The following is a 21,550-nucleotide window of genomic DNA, read 5'->3' on the forward strand; positions in this document are numbered from 1 at the left end:
AGAGAGAGGCTAGCTGTAAGCCCAGGAGGAAAAACTGACTTCCTCATGCCCTCCATCCCAGACAAGCCATGTGCTCTGGGCCCCTTCCTGCCTTCGCTCATTCTCACACTTCTTACCTATACAGCTTACTGAGTAAAAGGGAGAACTATACAGAAGTTTTCTCCATTCCCCAGCTTGAGCCTCTCAGATCTCCAGACTGCAAGGGAAGGAATTATACAGATTAAGTGTGTTTATGTAACTTTCTTTGAAATAGTAACCAGCCTTGCAATTGGACATCAGCAGATGAATGCATCTGATAAAGTGCAGCCGGTTCAAAGCAGTCACTCACTAGTGTGGTTGATATGTAAGTGAAGACTGTCTTCCTTCTGCACCTGAAATAGTGGCAGGGATCACCATCTACCCATTATTCCCCAGTTGAGTCTTCATATTTCCATGCCTGAACACTGGGTAGTGTGATTCTAGTATAGCCCTGTTCCAAACATGAGGTTAATGCTTAGATTTATAAATCATCTACCTAATTATAACAGAGAATTTGTATGCATGTGAAGATATTCAGGCATAGAGTAAACAGTCTCTCTATGTGTATGTGTGTGTGTGTGTGTGTGTGTGTGTGTTTATAGGTAGGTAGGTTTAGTTGCTAAGTCATGTCTGAGTCTTGCAACCCCATGGACTATAGCCTGCCAGGCTCCTCTGTCCATGGGAGTCTCCAGGCAGGAATACTGGAGTGGGTTGACATTTCCTTCTCCAGGAGATTTTCCCGACCCAGTGATTAAATTCAGGTCTCCTGCATTGCAGGTAGACTTTTTACCAACTGAGCCACCAGGGAAGCCCTATATACAAGATTCTACAATCTTGATTATTGTAGAAAATATATTTGGATGACTTTCATTAAAGCCAGACCATGTTTAATAGGCCCATTTTAATACAAGAAGTATTGACTACATCCTTACAATTTACTCAACAGAAACCCACAGTTTTCTAGTTTGTGAATATCATAAACCTCAGGCCATGAAGCCCTTGGCAGGAGTGGGTTCGGCCCCTGCCATGGAGGGAAGTGGGATCTTTGTTGTCTCGATGCAGAGACATCTTAATGTCTTTATCTATATTTTCAGGAGCCTCAGGGCCCTGCACCTAGATAGCTGATAGCAGGTCCCAGGGCCACTTAATAAACAGCTTTGAATTGAGTGGCATAAACAAGCAGAGAACAAACCCTACTACCTCCCAAGACCTAAGAAAGCACCAGTATACTGGTCCCTTCTGGCTCCTTCAGGGCCTGACAACATGCAGGGGTCAGTCTGGCACAGGGAGCCAGGCCTCCAAACAGAGGAGTCTCTCAAAAAAGACACGATTCGGTGACCATGTGTCTCCATTTCCAACAATCTTAACACACGTGCGTTTGGGGACAGCATTAGTCATGACAATGGCCAAGTTCAGAGGTCACTCAGAACCCCTGATGTCCTGTTTGCCCCTCTCCCCTTCCCGTGAGGCTGCCTTCAGATGGGAAAGATGAAAAGCTGAAATCAAACTGGTCACTTTGTTTCCACAGTTAGTTCTCAGGTTGAGAGACTCGCTGGCAGGAGAGTCAGGGGCATTTGTCCAGGAGAAGATGCTGCCGTATGTCTGTCTCCCCCACCCCCCTGCTCCTCTGAGGGCCTCTGTCTGTCTGACACCAGCATGCGCTGGCAATGATGTGCCCCGCACCTTCCATGTGTTCAAACACTCAGCAGTTTTAATTAACTGACTGCTGTTCCAAGAACCGACATCAAATAGTCTTGTGATCTTTCCTGGTGAAGCAGGAACCACTAGGTAAGGAGACAGGAAGCAGCCCCGCCCCCACCCCTGCTGGTTCCACTGAGCTAGGGCCAGAAACACCCCATAAACCCTCGGCTGTCATTTAATAGAAATAATGTCATTGGGGAGTTGCCACGGCCCAGTGGCCTCCCGCTGAGCCCAGACTCCAGGGGAGGAGGGGGTGATGCACGCCAGTTCTCACTGATCAACCGGTAAACCCTGGCCCCCATCCTACAGATAAAGCACAACAAAGGGGAGCTGCTGACCGCTGTAATAAAAAGGCGGTTCCAACCAGGTTTCTTTTTAACTCAGTGGAATGAATATTGTGAAAGAGTTGGGGAGCAGAGAAGTCAAATCAGGAGCTGAAACAAAATGACTTAATTGCTTTGCCACATCCACGCATTTTTAAAATGAGAGGTGCAGCGGGCAAGATTGCATCACCGAGATTTTAAAGCCTTGGTTACTGCAAGCAAACACAGCCGCAAACCTGATGGAAAGCCTGGCCAAGTTGAAATGGATGCGAGGTTGGCTTTATTACAGACGGGTAAAGAGGTACAATTCGTGGGGCAGACAGCTTTCGCATTCCTCTGGCCTGATGTCGTTTTTTAGACAGACGTGGGGTTGGACGTTCTGAGCCAAAGGATACGGATGCAGATCGCCCAGGCATGTGGTTCTGTTTTTCAGCTCTTCTGGAGGTCTCATTACCTAGTGACCCACTCTCTGGTTTTTTGTAGCTGAGCCTCGTCTGAATATTCATTGGAAGGACTGATGTTGAAGCTGAAGCTCCAATACTTTGGCAACCTGATGCGAAGAAAAGACGCTGATGCTGGGAAAGACTGAGGGCAGGAGCAGAAGGGGGAGACAGAGGATGAGACGGTTAGATAGCATCACCGACTCAATGGACATGAGTTTAAGCAAACTCCGGGAAACAGTGAAGGACAGGGAAGCCTGGTGTGCTGTGGTCCATGGGGTCGCAAAGAGTAGGACATGACTTAGCAACTGAACAACAACTCATCTTCCTGATTTAATTAACAAGCCTATGCTAGTCTCCCTCTGCCATGACTTTTCACCTCCAACATACAAAATGCAGAGCTGAAAGTGATTTGTGGGGACTAGTGGACTCTGGCCCTTCCAGAGAGTGAAGCCCTGCCTGTTCCATCTGTGGTGCAGGAACTTAGGCAGGTCAGTTTCTATGAGTTTCAGGTTCATTATCTCTGAAATCGAGTGAATGATATTAATACTCAGTGTACTCGTTATCTATTGATGCCCGAGCGAATTACCAAAACTTAGCCGCTTAGAACCCCAGACATGGATAATATCCCACATTTTCTGAAGGTCAGGCATCAAGAGCAGTTCAGCAGGGATGTACGGGTTCAGGACTTCCCACAGGGCAGGTGTGGGCTGGAGCCGCTTCTTCTGAAGGCTCGACTTGGGCCGGGGCTCTGCCTCCCCACACACGGGTCCCTCCTGGGGCCACGCACCCCCAAGCCTCAGTTCCTTCGCTGTGGGCCTCTCCTGAGCCATCTAGGTGTTTTCATGACATGGCAACTGGCATCCCCCAGGGTAGGTGATCTGAGGGACAGCACAAAGAAGCCACCATGTCTCTATGCTGAAACCTCGGAAACGACCTCGGAAATCACTTCTGCTGTGACCTCTTGGCCACGCAGACCCACCTGGAGAAGATAAGAGATGGGGAGGCTACAAACGCTTGAAGCCCAGGGGGCAGGGGTCATGGGGGCATGGTAGAGGCCACCAGCCCTGCCCCCAGAATGGGGCCTTGGAAGCGAGTTTTGACCCTCAACCAACAGCAGAGACAGGGAACTGATAGAGAAACATATACAGAAAGGGGCAAGTGAGAGGCAACACTCATTCAGCCAAAGGCAATGGCACCCCACTCCAGTACTCTTGCCTGGAAAATCCCATGGACGGAGGAGCCTGGTAGGCTGCAGTCCATGGGGTCGCTAAGAGTCGGACACAACTGAGCGACTTCACTTTCACTTTTCACTTTCAGGCATTGGAGGAGGAAATGGCAACCCAGTCCAGGGTTCTTGCCTGGAGAATCCCAGGGATGGCGGGGCCTGGTGGGCTGCCGTCTATGGGGTTGCACAGAGTCGGACATGACTGAAGCGACTTAGCAGCAGCAGCAGCAGCATGTGCATGACAGTGTTCGGGGAACTTGGATCATATTAATACACAAAACCAAGACCACTGTGCTCATGCAGCTGACATTCCAGGGAGGGACACGGGCCATTAAAACAGACATAGTAAGTCAGTAGTTACGCAGCCTGTCACAAACAAGGGAGGACACACAGATGAAGGGCCACAGTAGAGCACGTATGGGAGATGCAGGTAGACATACTAAAAACATGGAGCTGGGATCGGCCTCCCTGAAACAGGAAGTGGAGAAGGGGTTTGATGAGGGACCGAAGCCAAGCTAATCTTCAGGGAAAGCGACCCAGGCGGAGCAAGTGGCAGGTGCAGGCCTCACAGGGAGATTACCTCTCACCTGTGATGGGAAGACGACTTGGGCGTGAAAGTCAAAGAGAAAAGTCCCGGGGTGGGACAAGATCATGTGGGGTGGTGGTTTAGCGGGGGCCTCCCAGACTCCCATTCCATGAGGGTGAAACTGTGCAACTGTAGAGCACAAGGAACTCAATCTTTTATAATAACCTACAAGGGAATTTTCAGTTATATAAAAGAATATGTATACACCCATTGTGCGTGCATGGGTATATATATTCTTTTATATATCTGTATTACTGCCAGAATGTGAGACCCAGTTCTGTGCTGAGGCTGTGATTCTGAAGGCTGCTCCTGACCAATGACGAAGCAGAGAAGGGCTCCGAGGCACACACTGGTCTGGGAAACACGAACCCCTCTGCAGGACAGGAGCGGGGAGGGGGTTGCCAGAGATATGCGTACCTTCAGAGCCAGTGTCCTCCTGGCATCTGTCCATCTCCCTCTCCTCTTCACCTGGGGGCTGACTCACTTGGCAGCTTCATGGCTTTCCCTGCGTCCTCTTCCCTTTCCCGATGTTTCCTCGTGGGCAGATTCCCTCACAAAATCTTCCCTCATTTAATGCCACCTTGGTGTCAGCATCTCAGGAGACAAACCCCTGGGAGAAATAAAAGTGGAAATGAGGCCGAGCGGAAGCCCCGCGGTGATCCAGGCAGCCTGAGGCTGGTGGGGGCTGGGGTGAAACATGGCGGGACTCTGCGGGTCCCAGCACAAATCCTCTCCATGTCTCCCCCACCCCTGCACCACCACTTCTTGCTTGGAGGAAATAAGAGTTCATTCAGACCCCTTGATCTTCCCTGAGTTCCAAAGGGAAGGTTCACACAGTTGCTAATCAGGGAAGGGAGGGGATACAGAGACAAGGGAGGAGCTGACAAGAAACAAAGTGCATCAAAAAGTCTGCCCAAAAAAGTCTACAAATAATAAATGCTGGAGAGGGTGCGGAGAAAGGGGAACCTCCTACACTGCTGATAAGAATGCAAATGGGTGCAGACACTGCAGAGAACAGCATGGATGTTCTTTAAAAAAACTAAAAATAGAGTTACCGTAAGATCTAGCAATCTCACTCCTGGGATCTAGCCGGAGAAAACTATAATTGGAAAAGATACATGCACCCTTATGTTCATGGCAGCACTATTTACAATAGCCAAGACATGAAAGCAACCTTCACGTCCATCAGCAGATAAAGAAGATGCGGTGCATATGTACAATGGAATGCTACTAAGCTATTAAAAAGAAGGAAATATTGCCATTTGCAGCAACATGGATGGACCTGGAGATTATCATACTAAGTGAATAAATCAGACAGAAAAAGACAAATAATCATATGATACCACTCACATGTGGAGTCTGAAAAAAAGTTACACAAATGAACTCATTTACAAAGCACAAAGGGACCCACAGACATAGAAAACAAATTTATGGCTACCAAAGGGAGAGTAGGGGAGGGATACATTAGGAGGATCAGATTAACATACAAACCTTACTATGTATCAAATAGATAACCAACAAGGACCTACTATAGACCACAGGGAACTCTACTCAATATTTTATAATAACCTGTAAGGAAAAGAATCTGAATATATGCTATGGTGTGCTTAGTCCCCCAGTCACGTCCGACTCTTTGCCACCCTAAGGACTGTAGCCCACCAGGCTCCTCTGTCCATGGGGATTCTCTAAGCAAGAATAATGGAGTGGGTTGCCATGCCCTCATCCAGGGGACCTTCCCAACCCAGGGATCAAACCCAGGTCTCCCGCATTGCAGGCAGATTCTTTACCATCTGAGCCACCAGGTAAGCCCATTTATGTGTGTGTGTGTGTGTGTATAATTTTATGTAACTGAAACTAACATGACATTGTAAATCAACTATACTTCAATTAAAAAAAAAAAGCAAATACAAACCTTAAAAAAAAATGGTGCAGTCATGGGACAGGGTTCTGTCTCCTCCTCAAGAAATACACATAGCAATATCTTTGGGTTCTTCTGTAGGAACTAAGGCCCCCACCCAGGTGGAGGATGGTGAATGCATGCTAAGTACGAGATTCCTGGAGCATCACCCTCTTACCTTACCACCAACCAATCAGAAGAAAGTCTACAGACAGTGGAAGATAAGGGAGACTCTGATTCCCTCCCGCAAACAATTCTCCCTTTAAAAACTTTCATGTTGGAGCAGAATCTTTGAAGTTGGGTTTCTGACAGGAGTTCACCTTCTCCCAGGTTTCTGGCCTCCTGAATGAAGCAGGCTTTCCTTTCCAACTCACAATAATTTCTCAAGAGCGGGAAGTAGCCAAACCTGAGTCTGGTAACAGCAAGCAGCCAGGAGGTAAGGAGTGATCTGATTCAGAGCATAGGTTGAAGGCAGAGCCTTTGGAATTCCTGGAGCATTGGAGGTGAGATGTGAGAAGAGGAGTCAAAGATTTTGCCTAAGAAGCTGGACTCGTACAGCTGCCGATGCCTGGGATGGGGGAAGGTTGTAGGTGGGGCAGATATGGAGGGAATTTGTACACATCCAGGTTGCTGTCTCCTGAGCATTCATGTGAAGGTATCCAGTAGGGAGTTGGATACACGTATGTGTGCTTTGGGAGAGAGGTCTGGGCTGGGCTAGACATTTGGGAGTTACTATATGGATGCTGTTTACAGACAGGGGGCAGGTGAAACCTCAAGGGAGCAAGTGGGGACAAAGAGGGAAGAGGCCAGGGATTCCAAGACAGACTGTCGGTAGCAGCGGGAGACCCAGCATGGAAGAGGCAGGACCAATGGGACAGCGAAAACAAGAGAGGGAAGCCAAGTGAAGACTGTGAGTGGGGGTGACAGGCCCCTGAGGTCAAGCAAGCTGAAGGCTGAGAGCCGCCACTAATTTAGCAACATGGAGGTCAGAGGTCATTAGTGACAGTTAAGGAAAAAGATGGTCCTTGTCTTCCCTCTGGGGCTTCCCTGGTGACTCAGTTAAGAATCTGCCTGCAATGCGGGAGGCCTGGGTTCGATTCCTGGGTCGGGAAGATCCCCTGGAGAAGGAAATGGCAACCTGCTCCAGTATTCTTGCCTGGAAAATTCCATGGCCAGAGGAGCCTGGTGGGCTATGGTCCATAGGGTTGCAAAGAGTCGGACACGAAGAGCCCACCACCCTTCCTACATGGGGGTGCTCCCTCTCCGCCCCAGGACCCTAGACAGGTCCATACATCTGCCTTCCCAAGCAGCACTGAATGACCTAAACTCCCCTGCAGGGAGAGCCTTCCACTAGGACAAGTCACCAAGTCACCCCCTGCAGGGGGAAGGGGGGGAGTGGGGGAATGGGAGGGGGGACAAAGTGCCCCGAGTGGCAGCCGCCCTGCACACCTGAACAGATGGCTTCCGGACATGGCATGTCTCAGTCAAAGGAGAATGTTTGCATGGATGGACTTTCACCTGGGAGAACTCGTCTGTAGTCCTGGAAGCAGCACAGGCTGGACCAGAAGTGACACAGGCTGGACCGGATGTGACACAGGCTGGACCGGATGTGACGGGAGCTGATGGGAGAATGGCCCAGCTCTTCCAGTTACCAGCCCTGTTGCTCTGCTCTCTCACCTCACCTTTCTGGGCCTGGGCTGCTTCCTCTGTGAAATGAGGGCTTTGGGCTGAGAGATTCTCCTGAGTCCTGAAGTGCAGCCAGCCATGTGAGCTCCTCATGGAGTTCTGATAGATTTCATTTTATCATAAGAAATTGTTTTAAAATTCAAGCGAAAAAAAAAAAAGGAAAAGTAGATCTTATCTCCATAGTCTTATTAGACTGGTTGAAATCTCTGCGTTTTATTTGAGTTTTGGGGGGAGGAGGAAGAGAGCAGCTGCTGACCCCCATTCATCCACCCCCAGAGTCTCCATCTCAAGTCTTGTTGCCTGTTCAGTTAGACACGGGCAGTAGATAAAAAGATTTAAGAAGACTGCATGGGAGAAGACTGTAAGTTGAGAACATTCTACTCATTATTTTTTTCCCCAGGACTTGGGGAAAAGTTCAACCATCAAGAATTACAGTTCTGGAGCAATTCTAGCCACAGTAACCTAGTTTTCTAGGCTAGAATCACTGGTTTATTGTTTAGTTACTAAGTTGTGTCCAGCTCTGCGACCCCATGGACTGTGTGTAGCCTGCCAGGCTCCTCTGTCCATGGGATTTTCCAAGCAAGAATACTGAAGAGGATAGCCATTTCCTTCTTCAGGGGCTCCTCCCAACCCAGGGATGGAACCCATGTCTTCTGCCTTGGCAGGCAGCTTCTTTACCACTGAGTCATCTGGGAAGACCAGAATCACTGCTAGACAATCACTAATGCCCCCTCCAACTTTAAGTGTTTGAGATTATGCAAAGGGACCCCTTCTTCCCATCAGCAGAGGGCCGTGGGGGCAGGCGGCCAGAGACGAAGCTGCCTTCAATACTGCAGTCTGGGCTCCTGAGGCTCCTGTGTCCCCAGAAGCTGATTGTCTTTATATTATTTTAGTTAATGAATTAAATAAGGTTCCAGGACTGGAGACAAATGGGACCTCCTGTTACGTTAAAGTGAGGAAGCCAGAGAAGAGCATAGAAAGACCATTTAAACTTTCAACACCAGAATCAAAATATGTGTAGAGACACAAACATAATATGTGTAAGCATCCCTTAGAAAGTAAAGCAGAGAAAGAAGAATCAATTATTTTTGCTCTCCCTGCAACCCCTTCCTCCTCTCCAGCTTCTCTGCTAAGGTGTTATTACCCTGATTGGCCTGTAGATGGCAGCCTAGGAAAGCAAAGATAAAATGATCGGATTTAATAAGTTGAGCCCATTAAAAACTCAAAAGGACCAGATTCAAGATTCCAAAGCAAACATCACTTTTAAACTCATTATTGACAGAGGGGTTTCTGTCGAAAATAAGACCTGTGGCAGGCGATTTTTATTTTGGCTGGCTAAAAATTAGTTTTTTCACTAACACTTGCAGGTTATTATATTAGTTACTGCCACATCTGCAAAGTCGTCTCCATCACTGTTTCATTTTCACTCTCTGTATCAGAATCAGTCACTAAGGTTTTTGTTTTTTTGTTGGTCTAATATTCACATTGTCTGAATCAGAACTATATTCTGAAGAGCTATCATTTTTCGAGACACTAGTATATAGGTCGCTCAGACAATTAGAGAAAGTATCTGCTTAAAATTCACCAAAAAATTCTTCTTCACTCAAAATTTTGTGGTGTATCATTTTTGAAATTTTTATGGCAATAAGCTTGTGTTTATAATATATATAAGGTTAGAACAAAACCCCAACAGAGCAAAATGTGAATGGTAACGACAATCGTAAGTTATACAGTGAACCTTTGATCAATTTTAATCTCTAACACCTACAGACAGTGATGTTAACTGTATCACTCTCTGAAAACGTATCGAAACATCTCTAGTCAATAATGTGTTAAAATACAGCATCATAAGAGCATACAGGTAAAATATGAAGAAAAAAACTAAGACAAGGAATTCTTGCATATAACCAACCACTTAACAAAAATCCCATTCAAATTCTGCCTAGAATTCTGAAACCACACCAGATCTACAGCTTACCTGGGATACATTTTTGCTAGTTCACAGTCACAGCACCAGTATGGATGCCTTGTTTTAAGCAATACATGCCAATGCAATAGGTGATTTCTTAAGTCTCTTAAGTTCTAAAATTCCCTGAATATATAGACTCCAGAAAAGCGGGGCAAATTCAGTTTTGTAACCTGAATGGTGTTTGCTGATAGATTTCAATGCAGTGTTCATTTTGACTATTCTGTACTTGCCTAGCAGCTCCTAACCTTTGGACCTACTGTTTGTAAGTCAGTGATACTTCCTGGATCCGCACACTTGTGGGAGAGCCTTGCGTGGGTGTCTCCTCCCCTGGGCTGGCTGCTCTGGGCACTGTCAGTGCCTTAAGGGACTGGGGCCTGACACAGAGCAGGTGTTAGAGGTGCTGGGTGAATTGCACTGACTGCAGCGGAACCACCATGGGAATCACAGGTCCTTAAATGAGGCCACATCTCTGCTGCGATGGGTGTGGATTGCTGGAACCAGGGTTTCTGCGCCAGTGCAGGCCTGTAGTGTAGTAGCTTGGGCTGGGACCACCTGGGTCCACATCCCCAGAGAGACCTGAGTGCTGAACAAGGCACTGAGGCCAGAAGCCTCTTGGAACCAATATCCCAAAGGAAGAAGCAGTCCTCACATCCAAGGTCAGCCACACCTGAGGACAGCCAGCTCCTCAGCCGCAGTGATGGACCTGGTAAAACCAGGGCCAAGGATCCAAAGGACAAACTTCTGGTTTCAGGGATGAATGTCCTCCTGATGGTTTGCCCACTTAAAACCCTACTAAGTGAAGAGGAACTAAAAAGCCTCTTGATGAAAGTGAAAGAGGAGAGTGAAAAAGTTGGCTTAAAGCTAAAAATTCAGAAAACTAAGATCATGGCATCTGGTCCCATCACTTCATGGGAAATAGATGGGGAAACAGTGGAAACAGTGTAAACTTTATTTTGGGGGGGGCTCCAAAATGACTGCAGATGGTGATTGCAGCCATGAAATTAAAAGATGCTTACTCCTTGGAAGGAAATTTATGACCAACCTAGATAGCATATTAAAAAGCAGAGACATTCCTTTGCCAACAAAGGTCTGTCTAGTCAAGGCTATGGTTTTTCCAGTACTCATGTGTGGATGTGAGAGTTGGACTGTGAAGAAAGCTGAGCGCCGAAGAATTGATGCTTTTGAACTGTGGTGTTGGAGAAGACTCTTGAGAGTCCCATGGACTGCAAGGAGATCCAACCAGTCCATTCTAAAGGAGATCAGCCCTGGGTGTTCTTTGGAAGGAATGATGCTAAAGCTGAAACTCCAGTACTTTGGCCACCTCATTCGAAGAGTTGACTCATTGGAAAAGACTCTGATGCTGGGAGGGATTAGGGGCAGGAGGAGAAGGGGACGACAGAGGATGAGATGGCTGGATGGCATCACCGACTTGATGGACATGAGTCTGAGTGAACTCCGGGAGTTGGTAATGGACAGGGAGGCCTGGCGTGCTGCGATTCATGGGGTCGAAAAGAGTCGTACATGACTGAGTGATTCAACTGAACTGAACTGAACTGAACTGAATATGCAATTCAGAGAAAAAAAGTGTACTTGACAATCCAAAATGTTCACTGTTGAAATTTCTTTTTTAAAAAACGAAGGAGCTTTCATAACAAAAGAATTCATAGAGTTGGGATGAATCCTAATAACTCACCTGGTTAATTCCACATCTCCAGGCAGAGCAGCTCCTAAGCCATGCCCAAAACTGTAAAGGGACAAACCAAACACCCTTTCCTTTTCACTGAGCTTCCAGGGGAGATCTGACCAGATAGGTCCTCTGCCTCTCTGTCTTCACTGTCTGCACCTTTTTGTTCATGTTCAGCTGTGAATTGAAACAGACTTAACTCATATTCAGGCTCCTCTACTCTCTGGCTGTGTGAGTTTAAAAGCAAGTTACCTGCCCTCTCTGAACCTCGCTTTCTCCATTTGTAAAACCACTGTTAGAATACACCCCAATTAAAGGCGTTTCAAGGCTTGAATAAAGAAAAGCTAATGAATATAACAAAAAAGAAACAAAGTTTAAAATACAGAGAACAAAGTAGAGATTACAATTGGAAAGAGGGGAGGCGGGAGGGGCACAATAGGGGAAGGATTACGAAGGACCAACCACTAAGGTTTAAAACGGATAAGTTACGAGGGTCTATTGTACAACACAGGCAACGTAGTCAATATTTTTTAATAAATGTAAAAGGAATTTCCCTGGCGACTCAGTGGTAAAGAATCTGCCTGCAAATGCAGGAGATGCAGATTCAATCCCTGGGTCAAGAAGAACCCCTGAAGAAAGAAATGGCAATCCACTCCAGTATTCTTGCCTGGAAAATTCCATGGACAGCGGAGCCTGGCGGGCTACAGTCCATGGGGTCACAAAAGAGACATAACTTAGCAACTACACAACAACAATAACAAAAAGAGTATAACCTTGAAATTTTGTGAATTGTTATAGTATACACCTGTGACTTACATAATATTATTCATCAAATTTATCTCTATTAAAAGATGTATATAAACCACTACACCTATAACTTGGTTCCTAGAGCTGATCAACAAAATATGGCCCCTCTCTCCCCTCCTCCCTGCGGTGGGATGGTGGGGTTGTCATAACAACAGGGGAAGCAGTAATGAAAAATGATGGTCTAGGGTACCAGACACTATTTTGCTCCCTTCAGCCCCTCGACATTAAAATCACCCCATGGCCCTGTATGGTTGTCAAATAACTGAACATTCATGAAACTGACAAACCCAGCATTGCCCAGCCCGGAACATAATTCCATTTCACACACAAGTGCGAGCATTTTCCACATGGTTACAAATACTCTGGATGTTCTAGTACATGTTGTTGCTAATCAAAGGAAGATAGTTTTCTGTGCTATTTTTTACTTTGCTAAGAGTTGTTGGCAATTTTGTAAAATCTCATTAATCATGTTGAGTCTACACTACAGTCAATGAGTCACCCACACTAAGTACCTCTGTCCATCCACGTGGGAGCAGGTGAATTCCTGGTGGCTTTGAGCAGAGGGGCATTGATACCATCCATGGTATCATCCATCTTGTAGACGTAAAAATGAGCTTCGAGTGAAGGAGGTTCTATTAACCATTCATTTTGAGATAGAAAAAGAGTTTTTAACAAGTACCCTATTATCAAACAGGGGCTCTGGGTCTGATTAGCCCCTGTCACAACTGGTATTCCCAGCCTTCAGCCCTCAGGGGTCTCCTGGGCTGTGCCCCCTGCCACATGTACTCCCAGGAGCCAGCCCTTCTCTGCAAGGGTCCCAGAGGCTGCAGGGACCCCTCTCAAGGCACCTCTGGCATCAGGCCTGGTTCCCAGCAACAACCAGTTTTTCCTATTTTGTAATTGAAGCCTAGTTGATTTATAATGTTACATAGTTTCAAGTATACAATATAGTGATTTGATATTTTTATAGATTATATACCTCAAATACAGTTATACAATATTGGCTATATTCCCTGTGCTATACATTACTTGTTTGTTACCTATTTATTTTATACCTAGTAGTTTGTAGGAGGGCATGACAACCCACTCCAGTATTCTTGCCTGGAGAATTCCCACAGACAGAGGAGCCTGTGGGCTACAGTCCATGGGGTCACAAAGAGTCGGACGCGACTGAGTGACTAAGCGAAGCACAGCACAGCAGCTTTACCTCTAAATCCCCCTCCCTGATCAGCCCCTTTCCCCACCTCCCCTGGGAAAACCACTAGTTTGTTCTCTGCATCTGTGAGTCTGTTTCTATTCCGTGGAATCTAAAACAAAACCAATGAATGAAAATAACAAAGCAGCAGCCAGCTTTGAGTGCAGCCCCCAGGGGAGTCCCCTAGCACTCCCCACTAACCTGAACTTACCTTCCCTCCAGCTCGGGCCTCAGGGAACCACCTGCTCTCTCCCCAACTGAGAAAGACCCCTGGGGCAGCCAGGGCAGATGTTTCCCCCTCCACCCCCTACGCAGAGCTCCGTGCCCGGGCTCCAAAGGCTCCATGCCCCACCTGTATCACTGCTCCAGGATATCTGCTTTTTGTAACTCCCTAGACCATCCTTCTACCTTCTAGATCCATCTCTGGCTTCATGGCCCCTGGAATCTAGATAAGAGTCCTTGCTGCCATCACGGCCAGGAAGGCAGGGTCACGCTGGAATTTACTAGAGTTTCAAAAACTAACAAGAGCACCCGGGTCCACCCAGAAGTTTCCATTTCTGACAACCTGGTGAAGAAATCCAGTAGAACTTTTGAATCTTTCCACCCGGCTTCAGAAAGTTCACCAGTGCTAAGAGCAGAGAAAGAATGCAGGATAAATGAAAGAATTCTTGTTCTGTATTGTGTTTCACAAAGACCCATTAAGGCGAGCAGGAATCCATGCTACAAGGTCATGAAGGAGCCCTGGCTGGTAGACAGGGCAACTGAAAGAAAAACAAGCCAAAGTTTTGTGGAAAGTCCACTGGACAGAACAGACCAAGTGGATGTGGGGTGAAGTGTCATCTGCCGGACCCTGTTCCTTTTCCTCTTGGGTAGTGGTGGGAAACCACAGACTTGCAGAACTGAGCCATGCGTGCTGCAGAGGGGACAGCATCCTGTGAGACTGGCAGGTGGAAGCAGATGACATAGCACGGGGAGGCAGGGGCCCTGGTGGGGAGAGTGAGACAAACATGGGTTTAGCAGGAAAGATGGAATCTCCACAACCTAAGAACGATGAAGCTGTTTTTGCAAAGCAGGTGTACTTCATGAGTTGGGGGACACCAAGGGTTTTTCTGACTCGTACAAATTATACTTGGGTTGGGTGACCCAATTGTTAAAAGGGATCTCAGCCTAGACAAATGAGAAGAAGTTTCCAAAAGCTAATCCCTCACCAAGCTTCCCCAGGGCCAAATCGCCTGGTGAGGATGTCCACTGTCTGGCCCCAAAGGCATGATTTGTCCTAAGGCTCTGGAAGAAGGGCTTCCCTGGTGATTCAAACAGTAAAGAATCTGCCTGCAATGTGGGAGAGCTGGGTTTGATCCATGGGTTGGGAAGATCCCCTGGAGAAGGGCATAGCCACCCACTCTAGTATTCTCGCTGGAGAATTCCATGGACAGCGGAGCCTAGTGGGCTACAGTCCATGGGGTGGCAAAGAGTCAGACATGACTGAGAAACTTTCATCTGGAAGAAGAGAGAGGTGGTTTGATTTTACAGACATCTTCCCCACTGTACATGGGTGAGGCCCAGGGAGGAGGTCCTGCCTCAATGGCCACCACCACTGACCTCCAGAAACACGACTGTGTTGCGGGTGAGATGCGCAATCTACCTTGGGCTGTTATAACAAAAGAATGGCAAACTGGCGACTTAAACAAGCATCTGTTTCTCACGGTCCTCAGGGCTGGGCAGTCCGAGGTCAATGTGTCAGCAGATTGGGGGTCTAGCAAGGACCAGCTTCCTGGTTCCTAGATGGAATCTCCTGCTGTGTCTTCAAGTGGTGGCAGGGGCAGGCAGCTCTCTGGGGTCTATTCTCTAAGAGCACTAATCCTATCCCCACATGCTTTTATGAACAGGATTGTATGTGGTTTTATAGGAATCTATTTTAAGAAAACAAAGTGCCCAGCACCTTGAACAGACTCCACATGACACAGAATGATAGTTCTTTCATTTCCCCTCCATTCTTCCTCTGCTTTTGGTGCTGGGGACCCTTCTGAAGCCAGGTGGAAAGATTCAAAGGTTCTGCTGGGTTTCTTCACCTGGTTGTCAGAACAGACTCGCTCTCCTGTCACTCCCAAAGCTCTAGATCAGTAGTTTGGGCTGTTGGAGTAGTGTTCCTCAAACTGTAAGACACCCAGGAACCTCCAGGATCATGTTCAAACAAGGATTCTGATTCAGCAAGTCTGGGGCAGAGCCCAAGAGTCTGCATTTCTACCAAGTTTCTGGAGGGTGCCAGGGTTGCTAGTCTGTGCTCCATACTTGGAGAAACAAGAAGTCAGGCTGTCCACCCATAATTGATGTGATCTCGGGTCTAGCTCAATGGCTGTCGCTTTCACATTAGATCTCAGTACTGGTTCCCCCCTCCCTCCTTTTTTAATATATAATTTAATTTATTTATTTTTAATTGAAGGATGATTGTCCTACAACATTGTGTTGGTTTCTGCCAAGCATCAGCGTGAATCAGCCATAGGTATACATGTGTCCCCTCCCTCTTGAACCTCCCTCTCACCTCCCTCCCCATCCATCCCCTCTAGATTGTTACAGAGCCCAGGTTTGAGCTCCCTGAGTCACACAGCAAATTCCCACTGGCTATCTATTTTACATATGGAGTGTACGTTTCCATGTTACGCTCTCCTTACATCCCGCCCGCTCCTTCCTCCCCCCACCCCTGCCGTGTTCCAAGGTCTGGTCTCTATGTCCGTGTCTCCATGGCTGCCCTTGCAAACAGGTTCATCAGAACCATCTTTCTAGATTCCATATACATGTGTTAATATACTATAATTGCTTCCCCACTTTGAGGGCTCCCCGCAAACACAGTCTAATGAACCAGTGTCCTATCCAGTAGGTCAACATCTCCAGACCTAAATACGACTTTGCCCAAACTCCCAAGAAAAGACTAGGTCCAGACCCAGTGGAGTAGAACCAGTTTGCTCCCTAAGATGCCCTATAGATGAAATAATGAGGCGACCCATGAGGAAAACACAGGATCACAGAGACTTAATGCTCCCATAGTTTTTCCTAGATCCTTTCTCTGGCATCCGAGACCCACATCCTCAGAGGAGACAAGACTGCCTACCTCCAACCCACAGTTGCCAGAATTTAGAAATCCTTTAGGAGCTTGAGATGGTTGGATGGCATCACCAACTCAATGAGTCTGAGCAAACTCCAGGAGGTAGTGGAGGACAGGGAAGCCCAGTGTGCTGCAGTCCATCGTGTTGAGAAGAGTTGGACACAACTGAGTGACACAACAACACGGAACTTGAAATTAAGGGTTGTTGGTTTTTCTCCTTTTGGATTTTTGAAAGTTAAAACAATTCTAAGCTCACAAGCCAGACAAAATGGATCTTCATATCAAAACAAGAAGGGCAGACTTCTTGTGCCAGAAAATAAGGAAAACTCAAGAGAATGGCAGGGATATGTCAAAAGGATATAGATGCTAGCTTGGGATTCCCTGTAAGAGCCATTTCCCTGTTTCTGTAGTTGGTGCACTGACATCTGTGGCCTTGCTGACTTTGGAGGGACTGTCCCTCCCAGGATTAGCTAATTCCTAGAGATAGTCAATAACTCCTCCAGAGCCTGTTTTTCATATGCAATCATATGAAAATCAACCATTTCTTATGCAAATCAACCATTCTGGAGCCCATACCCCAACCACATCCTCTATTGGGCTCTCAGCGTCAGGGTCCCTATTCTCCTGCCTGAATCACCCCAAGGCCAGGCTCTCGACAAGGAAGGGCAGTCCTTGGGGCTCAGAGCCTGCTGAAAGGGTGAAACCGGCCCATCCTGACCCTACCCACCGCACCTCACCCATTCCTTCCTGTGGAAATGATAATAAAGGCTCCCACATTCTTCCCCCACTTCCTCTGTCTCCTGACTGGCCCTGTATGGTGCTTCCCCACATGGTCTCGTGAGCATCCTCCCATGTCTAGGGATCCATGAGGAAGACACAGGTCTCCTTTCATGATAGTCATTGTCATATCTGTACATCCCACCATACCTGATTAAAACAATCCTGCTGCTGCTGCTAAGTCATTTCAGTCGTGTCTGACTCTGTGCAACCCCATAGACCGCAGCCCATCAGGCTCCCCAGTCCCTGAGATTCTCCAGGCAAGAACACTGGAGTGGGTTGCCATTTCCTTCTCCAATGCATGAAAGTGAAAAGTGAAAGTGAAGTCACTCAGTCGTGTCCGACTCTTAGTGACCCCATGGACTGCAGCCTACCAGGCTCCATCCATGGGATTTTCCAGGCAAGAGTACTGGAGTGGGGTGCCATTGCCTTCTCCAAAAACAATCTTGGCCACCCTTAAACCCCTGCCTCTGGTCAAAGTGGAGACAACTGACCATCAAAGTAATGGTAATGATAGATTATGCCCCATTGCACTGAATGACAATCCATGAGTTTGTGAGTTTTCATAAACAAAATGGGCTTCCCAAGTAGCACTACTGGTAAAGAATCCACCTGACAATGCAGGAGATGCCAGAGATGTGGGTTCCATCTCTGGGTTGGGAAGATCCCCTAGAGTAGGAAACGGCAACCCACTCCAATATTCTTGCCTGGAAAGTTCCAAGGACAGAAGAGCCTGACAGGCAGAGGAGCCTGGAAGGCTGCAGTCCATGGGGCCACAAAGAGTTAGACACAACTGAGCACACACACACAATAAAAAATAATAATAATAAATGGGGGAAAGAGATAGCCCTTTCTTATAGTAGAGTCACCAAGGGATGTAGAAGGAACAAGGGAATCAGAATCCATTAAAACAAACGGTTAAGGCTTGATAGGAACAGGATACTTATGCAGTCTCAAAGTATCTCCCCACAAATTACTTTTTAATCAGAAAGGAGAAATTTGAAACTTTATGAAAGAGAAACCTGGTAGACACCACATTAACTAAAGAGGAAGTTCGTTCAGCATAGTGGAGAAGGATAAAACAAGCAAGAGGCCACGTGAAGCTTGGAAAAATCTCTAAGAAGGTTTGTGTCAGTAAGAACTTTTAACTGAATCTTGGAAAATATCAGAAAATCAAATTAAACACAGGATCTTTGCCCCTGGCACTTCAGCTGATTGAATCTCTCTCAACTCAAACAAGCTGAAAGTGGTGGTGCAACCGCTACTTGACATTTGGGTAATTCTGTTATTTCCAAAGTTCTTTTCCAAATAGTATCTCACTTAGAGCTGTTTTTCACAGCAGTTCTGTGATGCAAGGTATTGTGACCTCCTATTTCACATACAAGCAAACTAAACCCAGAGGCTCATGATCTGTCCAAGGTCACCCAACAGAGTCAGGACCTGATCCTAAGTTCCTGCCATCACTGCCCCAGGGTCCCCACCCCCCCCCCCCCACAACTTCACTGTCATCTGAATTCACTAGCACTATCTGTGTCCTTTGAAAAATGCCAGGCGACCCCACATTACAAAGGAAAATGTTCTTGAGGGGGTAAGAAAAAAACACTTTCACACTTACTGGAAGACACCTCCACCACCATCACTTTTTCTCTGGGGATCACAGTGACTTATAATGTTAAATCTTTCAGAGCTCTATTTTTAGAAACATTACTAAATTTCAGCGCTAGTTTCATCAACTTTTCTGCATGGTCTTATCATTTCCACATCTTATATGAAAAGCAGGAGGTTTTGGAGCCTACTAGAAAGCTATTATTTTTGTATCTGTGAGGGAGCTGGCACAAGGAAAGGAAGGGTTTGAAAGCAGAATGGCACCCCACTCCAGTACTCTTGCCTGGAAAATTCCATGGACAGAGGAGCCTGGGGGGCTGCAGTCCATTGGGTCGCTGAGGGTCAGACATGACTGAGCAACTTCACTTTCACTTTTCACTTTCCTGCACTGGAGAAGGAAATGGCAACCCACTCCAGTGTTCTTGCCTGGAGAATCCCAGGGACAGGGGAGCCTGGTGGGCTGCCGTCTATGGGGTCACACAGAGTTGAACACGACTGAAGTGACTTAGCATACCAAACAGGTGCAGAACTTGTGAACAGAAAGGCCAGCTCGTATGGCCAGAGTGGACCACAGGCAGACCTGGCCAGTTTCCCTGAAAGTTAACTGGACAATCAAATTATTTCATCTGCTGGTCTGAAGCTGTTTACTTGGTGGTTAAACATTTCATTGCAGTGCTGTGATGTCTCAGAGCTATTTTTGAGGTGGAGCAAATGATTTAGATGTTAGTATCTTTATAAAACTATTGCTATTATCTCTGCAAAGCAGTCTTTCAGTTCCTCAGATACGTCATGATGCTTTAGTGCAAGGACGCTGACCACACAAACCTACCTTCAACCCTTGGTTCAATACTTATTACTGGAGAGAGCTTGAATGGTTATTTACTCTCTCAAAGACTTAGTTAACTCACCTATGAAATGGGAATATTAACATTACCTACCTCACAGGGTTGTGAAGACTAAAGGAGATGTTAGGCGCATAACACAGTTCCCTGTACATAGTGAGCGAGGGATAAGCACCATCCATGTTGATGATTTTGATGACAGTCATTTGCTTTGTGCAACGCAGAGGATGATACCAACTTACCATCAATGGGGCGGGTGCTCCAAGACGTGTTTCTAGCTCTGATGGGAGTGATGGTGATTCCCAAAGGCTTATACCCACCTTTCTCACCAAGTCAGTAGCCTTGTGCATGTCTACAAGAGAATTAATGGCGACAGTTAAAGGAAGTCAAAGTGACGCAACACAAAACAGGACACCATCATGCCAAAGGGCCATCTGTTCCTTCTAACTTATTCATATTTTGGTGATCTCACAAAACAGCTGTACTGTGGTAGACTGGATAAGCTGTCATGAGATGCTAGATGAGCTGTAGGTAATAAGCACATGTATGCATCAGCTTCAGGCTTTAACACTCCATTGAAGGCCAATTTGGCAATAAAAATTTGAAACATACAAAATATCCATTCCCTTTAACCCTTTAGTCTAAAGAAATAATTACAAAGAAAATAGTTGGATGTGCAAAATTATTTCCAGCAGGAGTGTTTATAAACATGAGAACCTTATAAACAGCATATAAATCTAACCGGTTGAGAAGATTAAGGAAATTATAGGGTATTACTTGATGAAATTGTGTGCAACCATTAAAATGATAAATGTGAAGACTGCATATGGAGTGGTCAGGATACAAGACCAGTATACAAAAATCAAGTGTATTTCTATACATTTGCAATGAACAGTATAAAAATGAAATCTTAAAAATGGCTCCACCAGAGACAAGAAAAGGGTATCCCTTCTCATTACTCCTTTTCAACATCATACTAGAATTCTGGCCAGTGCAATGAGACAAGAAAGAGAAACAAAAAGTGTATGGACTGGACAGGAAAGGAAAACAACAGTCTTTGTAGATGACAGGATTGTCTATATATTCCAAAGGAGTCAACAACAACAACAAATTCCTTAGACTAACAAATAGTTACAGCGAAGCCGAAGGATGTAAGATTGATATATAAAAGTCAGTTTCTACATACCAGTAATGAACAAATCAAATTTGAATTTAAAAACACAATACCATTTACATTAGCATCTAAAAATGAAATACTTAGGTATAAATATAGCAATACATACAAAATCTATTTGAAAACACTACAAAACTCTGATTAAACAGGCCAAAGAATAACTAAATAACTGGAGAAATATTCCATGTTCATGAACAAAAAGAGTCAATGCTGTCAAGATGTCTATTCTTCCCAACTTGGTCTAAAGATTGAATGCAATCCCAATAAAAATCTCAGAGAGTTATCTTATGGATATTGACAACTTGATTCTAAACTTTGTATGGAGAAGCAAAGGATTCAGAATAGCCAACCAAATACTGAAGGAGAACAAAGTTGAAGGATGGTAGCTACTTGAATTCAAGACACAAATATATCAATGGGACAGAACTGAGAGCCCAGAAATAGACCCACATTCATGTATTGAGCAGTACAGACAAACACAATCTTTTCAACAAATGTTGCTAGAAAAATTGGACATT

The 21,550-nt window shown here is 46.1% G+C and overlaps 1 long non-coding RNA gene across 4 annotated transcripts in view; it reads right to left on the bottom strand.

The window, feature by feature from the left end:
- Positions 1–21,550, bottom strand: part of LOC113903509 — a 90,578-nt gene that overhangs the window by 25,423 nt on the left and 43,605 nt on the right. For 2 of the 4 annotated variants that reach the window (XR_003514156.1, XR_003514154.1), the window contains exon 3: positions 4,714–4,906. This is a non-coding gene — a long non-coding RNA (uncharacterized LOC113903509). Of the gene's footprint in view, positions 1–2,299; positions 2,628–4,713; positions 4,907–20,100; positions 20,211–21,550 lie in introns of those variants that run through there. The other 2 variants (XR_003514155.1, XR_003514153.1) reach the window with 2 other exon arrangements.

This window comes from Bos indicus x Bos taurus, chromosome 13 (assembly GCF_003369695.1).
Source record: "Bos indicus x Bos taurus breed Angus x Brahman F1 hybrid chromosome 13, Bos_hybrid_MaternalHap_v2.0, whole genome shotgun sequence".
Classification (NCBI taxonomy): Eukaryota; Metazoa; Chordata; class Mammalia; order Artiodactyla; family Bovidae; genus Bos; species Bos indicus x Bos taurus.